This window comes from Triturus cristatus, chromosome 2_1, assembly GCF_964204655.1.
Source record: "Triturus cristatus chromosome 2_1, aTriCri1.1, whole genome shotgun sequence".
NCBI classification, from domain to species: domain Eukaryota; kingdom Metazoa; phylum Chordata; class Amphibia; order Caudata; family Salamandridae; genus Triturus; species Triturus cristatus.
Window position 1 is genome coordinate 56,936,388 of NC_140581.1, and position 9,104 is coordinate 56,945,491.

General features: G+C 42.8%; 1 pseudogene; it reads right to left on the bottom strand.

Annotated features, from left to right (window-relative positions):
- Positions 1-7,786: 7,786 nt before the first annotated feature.
- On the bottom strand, positions 7,787-8,519 carry LOC146863722 (lactoylglutathione lyase pseudogene; annotated as a pseudogene).
- Positions 8,520-9,104: the final 585 nt, after the last annotated feature.

The window sequence follows — 9,104 nt, forward strand, 5'->3', positions numbered from 1 at the left end:
ATGTGTGCTATAGGAATACTGTTTCATATTCTAATCCTAGTGTTCCAGGAAGAGGGCCAGAATTAAGGTTTGTCAAAAGAAAGAAGACAATCATGGAAATGAAAGTGCACCTAGAAACTATGAGGTACATTGTTGTGCGGTGTTTGGTTGGAGCAAAGCCTGGAACAAACAGAGCTCTACATTTCGATGCTTTTATGTCCATTGTAGCCAACCAGCACTGCAAGCGCCTATAGTACATGTTGTTTACTCCTCTGGTGCGCCTCTTATAAGAAGAATATCCAATCTACAGAGCTCCTCTAAGGAGAATATTCATCAGGTGCCAGCACTGTGAGCAAACCAAAAAATGTATTGCCGCAACTTTGTGAACTAGAAAAGTGGAGCCCAGCTCAGTGAGCCAAATAATCACATTTATGTCTTGCATATGCCCTGTATTCTTTATTTGTCTAGCTCCTCTGGCAATCAGTAATTAGAAGACAACATCTCTGATACTCAAGCAGTTTAGTCTTGCTGTAGTAGGTGACAGGGAGCTTTAAAGATCCAGGGCCACAATTACATTAAAATTAAAAGTCTAATTCCACAAAGGAATTTGTATATTTACCTTGCAATTATTTTTGTGTGAGTAATGGGGTCTGTCCGGCATACAGCCCAGTTTCTTTGTAAATCTTTTAATACCATTTATTGACTGTTCAAACATAGCCATCCTATTGGATGTCATGGGTTTCCATATATATTTATTATCAAATAAAATTCTGAGGAATGAAAAGTAAGTAGTCGCACAAAATGTTACACTGTTAATAAAATGCCTGGCCTTTTCCTTGGCCTTGCCCTGCAGATCATTGTGAAAGTTTGCTCTCATTCACTTTTAAGTCGAAGTCCTGTATAAGCACTAAGAGGCCCATTAGGATGTAGGGCGGATCGCCTACATCCTTCCCTGCCCGCCACCCATTTACTCCCTGCCACATTAGTATGGCAAGGGGTACCGCGGCGGACGGGAAGACCGTCCAGCGCTTTTCCGCCCGGTCGACAAGTCGACCGGGCGGAAAAGAGTTTAATATGGTGGCGGTGTCTGCTAGACACCGCCATCCATATTAGCATGGGTGCGGAAACATGCCTTTCCATGGCGGCGTTACTGCCACGGAAAGGCATGCGGAATTCTCTTCCAGGGCCCGTTGCAGGCCCCCAGGGTATTGAGGGGGTGGGGGTGCACAGGGGGGGTACGTATGGTACCCCCCTGCATTTTCATGGACATGGGGCAGGCACCTCGCGGTGCCTGTCACCTTGTGCATGACAATGCACGCAGTGCATTCCCAGCATTGTGGCGGGTGGTGCTCACAGTACCGCCCTTCACAATGCTGGGAATGGAGGATGCCACGGTGGCAGTGGCATCCTAATCGCCGGTGCGGGACCGCCGCACAACTGGCGGCTGGTCCCAGCAACGCTAGGGTGGCGGGCGGACGGATGTCCGCCTGCCATCCTAATGGGCCTCTAGGTATTCATCAATCAGGCCTTGAAGTCCTCTCCCCATTCTAGCAATTCAAATTGCATCATACGCATATAAAAGTATTGGGGGAGGGCAAGTCCCTATATGGTATATCCCTTGATTTTCTTCTTAGCACTGGCTCTACTCAGTTTGTGTACAGTGAAAAGAGAAAAGGGGCAAGTATGCACCGTTGTCTTCTGCCCCTTCCAATTTTAAAGTGCTCAGTGCATTTGCCGTTTCCCCCATAAATACACAAGCATTGGCATCCCTGTATAATTTGTCATAAAATTAATTATGGCCTCATCTACGCTTAACTCAGCCATGATGGACCAGAGTTTTGAATGAGATATACACACAAAGGCTGCTGAAACATTCACAAAGAAGAGAAATGTAGTGCCATTTTGTGCTAAAAGTAATGGCAAATTCAAACCTTGATCAATTGTGTTCAATTCTTTTTTTTAAGCCATGTTGGGTGTCTGTTAAAATGTTATCTGTAGCCCAATCCTCCAATCTGTGCAATAAAATATGCCCCATCACATTTACTGTTGAGTCTAAAGGGGACAGGCGATTTGACAACATTTTTAAAAATTGTAATTATCACAGACATATACCAGGTGGGGATTGGGCCTACCTTAGAAGTAGTATTAAAACATTAGTGAGCAGTGGTGAGCAGTGGTGCCCATAGAACTTGAGGATCACAAAATACATCAAGCTGGACTTCATCTGGGTCCAGGGCTTTGCCCCTACTGCTTTCTTTCACTGTCCTCTGCACTTCCTCTAAAGTAAAACTCAAATGGATAGTCTTTCCCACTGTGCTCCCCTGACCATTCTCCAAAGTGTCCTGCTTCCTGTTCAGAGTAGTGTATATACTAGTGAAATATTCAACCAACTTATCTTCATAAATATGGACATCCATAGTGGGGTCAGAGAATTCTCTAAAATAGGGGGCATTACTTGCCTTCCAAAAAGTGTCACTGTCCTTTTTTATACTGGCCGACTGGAGGGCTTCCCACGCTGTCTCCTTATAAAGTGGTCATGCATTTTTAATATGGTCAACCATTCTAAGCTTGATCCGTAATACCTAATGTAACTCCAAAAGGGCTCTAGTACATCTCGAATAGAGCCACCCCCTAGTTTTGGTCTTGGACGGATGACTATCTGACTAACTTGATGTTAGTTGTGATATCTGGGAAGGCAGTTTCAATCAATAAGTGCTCTTCCTGTGGGTCCAACTATATATGTACATATACACATACCTACTTACCTACCTATTTGCCAGCAGGTAGTTATGGTTAGGGTCCTGTTTCCATAGGAAAAGTGTTTATTGACGTGACAATATCTTTGGAGCCTTTTGACGAATCTTCACAAAAGTTTCCAAGAACAGTGTGCCATTAATTCTTGTTGCACATGGAAAGTTTTGGGGAGCTCCATCAAGCAATGTATAAGAAAAAGGAGGGTTCAAACAAAATGTGTTTCTCATGTTAATTTCCCTTGTGGCTGTGAACACAACTACAGTCCGAACCGCTGGACAAATGTTTTCAGGTATACAGTGAAAAACTGTTCAAATGTTGTTGGGAAATTGAAGGAAATCCAAATTAAGGTATCTACAGTCATGGTTAATTCGCAATGATTTCGCAATTAAATGCAAATGCGCATGCCAACAGAAATGCCTTGACTGGCTGGCAACAATGTGAGCAGAGAGTTGCGGTCATCAGTTTGCCTCATTGGACCAGTCCCTGGGGCTGCAATCAAATGACAGAAATTGGCATTAGGGATCAGGATGCATGTGTCCTGACACTATGGAAGGGTGGTTGTGGAACCTTTTATGAGAATAATATCTTATGAAAAATAGGGTTTTTTTCACTTGCGATACTCACAAATTTGCTGTGAGTGTCAGCGTGCCTCCGTGTACAGTTGCAATGAATTTGCTAAAATACATAATGACACCTTTGCAAATGTCACTGAAAATACAAAAAGAACACTTACTCACTCACTCACAGACTCATTTATATTCAGAAGCAGTCACTCACAGACCCACTCATACACCCACTCACAGACCCACTGAGCTACTCATGCAAACATTCACAGAAACACTGATATTCTTGTGCACCCACTGACACATACACACTGAGACCCACTCACTGAGCCACTCAGAGGCTTATGCACTCACTCACAGACCCGCTCAGAGATTCACAGACCAAATCAGAAACTCTTGTACACACTTACAGACCCACTCACAAACTCACTTTTAGAAACTGGGATTCTTTGCAGATGCCCTGACTTTTTGTTCTATTTTAGTCTTCTAGATGCTGGTTTTTGACTCTGACAGTGCACCGGGACTTGCTAACCAGGCCCCAGTGATTGTCCTTCCCCTGAAAGTGATATTACATTGGTTTAGACAATTGGCAATAGACTAGTGCCTTTTTAAATGTATGTAGGACCTTGTAACTGATGAGGGTCCACTAGGGCTGAAGCATGCATTCTGCTACCTTCAGGTCCCCTCACCAAGATCATGCTCACTGCCAATGAAGGCTGTGTGTCTTGGTGTAGAGTCAAAATGGCACACAGTCCTATGTGCTTTAGTTAATCAGGTAAAAGAGTTGCCTGATAAAACTGGGTGTACAGCTGTGTCAATTTTCAGATATTTAAAGCAATTTTATACCGTGTATTACACAAAATGAATGAATCACATAATCAAACACAATCAATAGTATATGTCCATCAACATTTTCATTTTTATTCAACAAAAATATCCTGTTGATACAAATCTTTTTTAAATGGTTACAATGATATGAGTTCATCTGTACAAATAAACAAACTTGAACTGATAAGTTGAACAATGAACATGTTCTGCTTGGATGGAGTTCCACTTCCCCCTGTAGTGCCCAATGCATTCTGGGACTGATAGTCCCTTCTTCTTGGGCCACTGGAAAGCAACACATATAACCAAATGCTACCACAAATAGGTGCAAACCACTTATGCTTGCCAGCAACACCTTACTCAACCCAACAGGGTTTGATAACCTACATGCAACCCAAAATATACTCATTAATCATCACTTACAAGAAGCCCAAGATGTGTATTGAACTGCACTAATTATCCCCAAGTATGTGGAATTGAAGTGAACACTGATGCACACTGACACATGCAGTAGATAAAAAACTAAAAAACTAAAAATGAGTGTACAGCGACCTCCACGGTGTCAATAATGTTGCTTTATGACCGCTATCACCCAAGTAAAAAAACGTATAAGTAGAGGGAAGTGTAATTACGAAACCCATACTTACTACAACACGCAAAGTACATAAAGTACCCATCAAACAGTGTCCAAATCAAGTCAACCATGGAATCCTAAAAATGGAACGTAATGCAAATTAATATTGGCATGCCTGGTCGGTAACTTTTAGGGAAAGCAAAAAAGTAAACCAAAATACCACTATACCTTCTGCTAAATTTGAAACAGCTGCATACAGCTGCACCTATCTGCAATAAACCAACAAAACTCATGAGTGGATCATTCCGCAGCAGGTAACTGTACAGGGTTCTGCTGTCCATACTTTGCCCAAGCTTACCTAATGACGAAACCCGTTTCAGTTTAATGCAGTGTTCACGCTATGTAGTGAATACGAGTGGCGAGTTTCTCTAATGCTTAAAACAAAATGGTCCGGCATCTGTACCGTAACGAGCACCTGCACATAGCTCCACCCATCTCCCAATGTTAATGAGATTTGATTTGATTTGACTTGAAAAAAGTTTTATATAGCGCTGGATAGACCCGGAGGTATCAGAGCGCTTTGCATGAGGATCAGTGAGTTACAGGTTACAAAAATTACATCAGTTACAGTTATAAGAAATTACATCAGTTACAGTTATAAGAGATTACATCAGTTACAGTTATAAGAAATTACATCAGTTACAGTTATAAGAGATTACATCAGTTACAGTTATAAGAAATTACATCAGTTACAGTTACAAGTATAGGCATAGAAGAAGAACATGAGATGCACAATAACAAAAGGTTATTAACGCGTAGTATATCCAAGACAACATGTTTTATAAGGAATGGAAGGAAAAGGAGGAAAGGTAAACAGGGGAAGGAATGCTGATAGAGTCAGGTAGACCAGAAGGGGTAAAGTATTTCAGGGGAAACAAAGCAGTCCGAGCAAAAACAGAAACAGACAGACAAGACCGTGAAGAACCGTTAAAAACAATGTCCGATGTCCATGTGGGTAGGTGACGGCTGAGGGGTGAACCAAAGCCAGACTCCTCTATAGCTGCATAAGTCAGCTCCACTGGGCAACGGCCAATGATTCTCGGACTCCTCAGAAAGCTAGCGCTGGCTAGACCCAGGGGTAAAAAAGCGCTTTACATAAGGAAGGTAAAACATCAAAACAGCGGTTACAAAATTACAAATAGGTTCTGGATATGAAAATCAGGACCCAAAAAGACCAAGGAGATCTGGGAGTCCACATGAAGGAGACAGGAGCAGAGAAAACGATGAGACAAATGTCCGAAGTCCGGCTGGGTAGGTGACGGACATAGCGGTGTGCCAGTGCCAATCTCCCCTATAGCTGTCGGTGCAGCTCCACCGGGATTCATCCAAGTGGATTCGGGCTCCGCCGGATTAGAGTGAAGATCAGGAAGTGACCGAAGGTTTTGAGTCCAGAGACCGGCGAGAGGAGATGGCGAGCAAGGCAAGGATCGTAAAGGGAATGCCATCTTAAAGTCAGGCAGGTTGAGTCTGTTAACCCCCGTGGCTCTGCAGCTTGGCTTGCCTCAAGTTCAGTGGTTAGATAACTCAGCATGCCATTTATCCTGGTAGTGCATCGGGACCCCCATTATCTGATGTGACAACTTCCCTCACCAGTGGGAATACCTCGGCGGGCGCCATTTTAGGGTCATGCTCAGAGAGTTCTGATGTTAAAAGTAGTTGCCGAGTTAAAATAGGGGATTAAATAAGGCACCAGAAGGTTCACAAAGCCCCATTTTGGGATCGAATGTGGTATTTGTTATTGTTTCCCACTCACCAGCTATGAGGGGCGTCCACGTGGATCGCGGAGGACACTGCCGGTGTTGTGTAATATCTGGTATCCCCTTGGTATTGTGTATCCCCTGCCCTTCGGGTGTCTTCGGAGAATAAACTCAGCCCTGGCAGGATCAGACAGAAGCAGTCGATCTCTGCTCGGGCAGAGTGCGGGGATACACGATTTCACTGGATACCAAACGGAGCTAAGGCTATTAATTACTCATGTTTCTTTAATTTAGGAGTCAATGCTGCACAAGAAGAGACAGGAAGCAAATCTCGAGTAGAACAAAGAAAGAAACGTGAAATAAATAAGAAATTGTACGCATGCACGCCACGGAGTGAAAGAATGAAATACATTTTCGAGGAATGCATGGAGTGAAATAATGGAGTAAGTTTTCGAGGCATGCACGGAGTGAAAGAATGGAATACATTTATTTTCATGGAGAAAATGAAGAGATGCTCACTGTATGGAAGCGCAATTAATTGCTAAATTACATAAATAAACTCTTATTTCACGGATTTTACATTCAAATTTTTTTTTTTTTTTTAATTATAGTGGTTATTGATTGTGAATCTTTTTAATTTGCTCACACCGTGGCTCTTCTCTGTGAGCGTTCTGTCATTAGCACAATTAGTGCAACTCTGCTTTTAACACTTTTTTGACAACACATCTGCCCATCTTTGTGTACTGTGCAGTGCGGCTGAACTCAGATTTAACACATTACAGGATCAAAAATGCAAGTGAACAATTTCCACCAGTCGAGTTTTGGATTGAAAAGAGGCCAAAAGACGAGAGAAAACAATGCTTAATCCCGAAATAAGAATATTTCTGCTTAAATATCAGACCACATTCTGAAACATGTGAAATAGGTTGATGGCTGATGTGCTGTGGTGAACTGCATGCTGTAATGACACATTTGCGTAAAGTAATGTGCACACCACCACCACTCGGAACCATGTTTGCATTTTTATATATCTGTTACTTTTCTCCAAAACATTAGAAACTTAATAGTAACACCATGTTCCTGAGGTTGTACAATACACAGACACGAGGTTACCCTTTTCATCAGAAGGTGTGGCCTACACAAGATGTTCACAGCACTCAAGAAAGATGACAAAATCACAAAAGAAAAAAAAAGCGGAGAAATGCGGAGTTAGTCTTTTAAAAAAGTGTTATGTCAAGTACCACCAAGATATCGAATTCCAATATTGCTCATTTTCAGCCTCCTGGAGCGATCTCTTTGAACCTTGGCTGGCGCGGACCCGAATGATAAGATCTTTATATTTCATTTAACATGTTGTTGAGACTAAGGATTTCAATGCAGTAACCGTCAGGATTCTGTATAAAAGCAAGTCCTTTCATGTCACCATCATCTGGTTTCTTCGCAAATGTTACTCCTAGATCTTCCAATCTTTTACAAGCTGCAGGGACATCTGGAACTGCAATGTGTCCAAATCCTCGTTATGAGAACTCTTCTCTTGTGACTCAGTTCCATTGTGGCCTTCCTGGGAAAGGGCCACGCTGTCCGTTCGTTTGTGTCGCCGGGGATGTCCTTTTAGTTCTCATAATCCATGAAATAAGGTGAAAATTTCGTAGAGGAAAAATCAGATTTCTGCAAGCGTCATTCCAAGAACTTTGGTGTAAATTTGTAAAGACTTCTTGGGATCTTTTATCGTAAGCATAGTTTGATGCATCAAGTACTCCTTCATGCTGGGGTCCGTGTCGGGGCACGCGCTGGCCAGGGGCGTTTCTAGGTGTTTTGCCGCCCTACGCGAGAATTGAAAAATGCCACCCCCTCCCTTTTACTACCATCATGCTCTCCCACTGTCATCCAGGCTAGAAGAATTAATGCATTAGATATTTCCAAACTCATGTTTTTTGCCGCCCTCCCCCTTTTGCCGCCCTAGGCGGCCGCCTAGTCTTGCCTAATGGTAGAAACGGCCCTGGCGCTGGCCACGCCCTCTTCGGACAGGCCTGCAACTCCGGTGCCAGGGCTTCGGACATGATGCATCTGCGGCGGCAGGTTTCGGATGGGAAGAGAGACCTGACCCTAGCACCGAACCAGGCGGAGAGGAGGAGCGAGGTCGCTCACGTTCTATGTTCCATCCTTCTTGCAAATCAACATGCTGTGCCCTTTATTGCTGTTAGATAACTTGTAGCTACTGAGTTACTGATCATCTTTTAAAGGTGGAGCCAAATCCTATCTACGTGGACCTGGTTCTTCTTCTCAAATTCCATTCCTTTCGGATTAATTCATTCTATAGATTATCCATTCTCCGCGACTCATTTATGATTATCGTTGCAAATATAACTGTCGCTCACCCAAAAACAAACCATGCTGGGTGTACTTCACTTATATTATATACTAGTGCGAACACTTGGAGTTGCTAGTTTGACATTAAATAATTACCCTGAAAACTATTGTTTTTAAGTGTAATCATTCCTACATTTTGTAAAATTATGTTCCTTTCTTTTATTGTTATTTATTACTACTACTGGTTTTTGGAAAAGAAAATACCGCCTTTATCTTGAGCTCCAGTGCTTGGGGCAAGGGGCACTAAAATGAAATAGGCACCGGGTAATATGGCTCAGTAGG